General features: G+C 25.5%; 1 protein-coding gene across 9 annotated transcripts in view; it reads right to left on the bottom strand.

Moving 5' to 3' along the window:
* The window catches only part of LOC107630708 (long chain acyl-CoA synthetase 4-like), a 9,021-nt gene that overhangs the window by 1,664 nt on the left and 6,464 nt on the right, over window positions 1–893 (bottom strand). The gene's annotated exons all lie outside the window — the stretch shown is intronic.

Here is an 893-nt window from a genome sequence, read left to right as displayed (position 1 = left end):
AATAACTTAGTTATATTTATATTTTATCAAAAAATTTTCGAGGCCACCAATTTTAGTAATTTTAGTCCGTATTTGACTACCACAAACACTGAATATGGGTGTATGGTTTATTATGGATATAGTCATTAAAACTTATAGTTATAAAAGAGGGTAAAGTATTAAATTAGTCTTCTACGTTTGGACATAATTTTATTTTGGTCTTTAAGATTTAAAGTGTTCTATTTGAATCTAAAAATTTTATTTACTTTAATATAGTCTCACCGTGAGGTCAAAGTTAAATAATTACGAAATGTCCTACATGACATCAGTAAAACAAGATCGATAATTTGGAGAATAATTACAAGCTCCAGAGACACAAAATCAACCGTGGATGCATCAATACATTTATTTATAATTCTTCTTATAATTTAAATGAAATATTTTCTATAGAACTAAAGAGAATGATAAATAAATGTATTGATGCATTCACAGTTGATTTTGTGACTCTGGAGTTTGTATTTGTTTTCCAAATTATCAACCTTGTTCTTGTATTGCTCTTGTATTGCTGTTATGTAGGACATTCCGTTAATTATTTAACTTTGACTCCAGGGTGAGATTACATTGAAATTAAATGAAACTTTTTTGGATTCAAATAGGACATTTTAAACTTTAAGGACCAACAAAGAATTATGCCAAAACTTAAGAGACTAATTTAATACTTTACCCTATAAAATATAAATTTAGTTTGAAAATATTTTTTTCTTTATGAACACATTGGTATTGCTTTTAATTTTCATCTTAGGAATAAGATTAAAGATTTAAGTGCCATGTTAAATATTTAATTTGTATACTGTTTTTGTACATTATATTAATTTAAGAATTATTCCTTTAGTGAAAGATTAGGTTATATGGTT

This window comes from Arachis ipaensis, chromosome B03 (assembly GCF_000816755.2).
Source record: "Arachis ipaensis cultivar K30076 chromosome B03, Araip1.1, whole genome shotgun sequence".
In the NCBI taxonomy this organism is placed as follows: Eukaryota; Viridiplantae; Streptophyta; class Magnoliopsida; order Fabales; family Fabaceae; genus Arachis; species Arachis ipaensis.
Note: the sequence above shows the minus strand (reverse complement) of the source record. Positions and strands in the feature narration are given on the sequence as shown.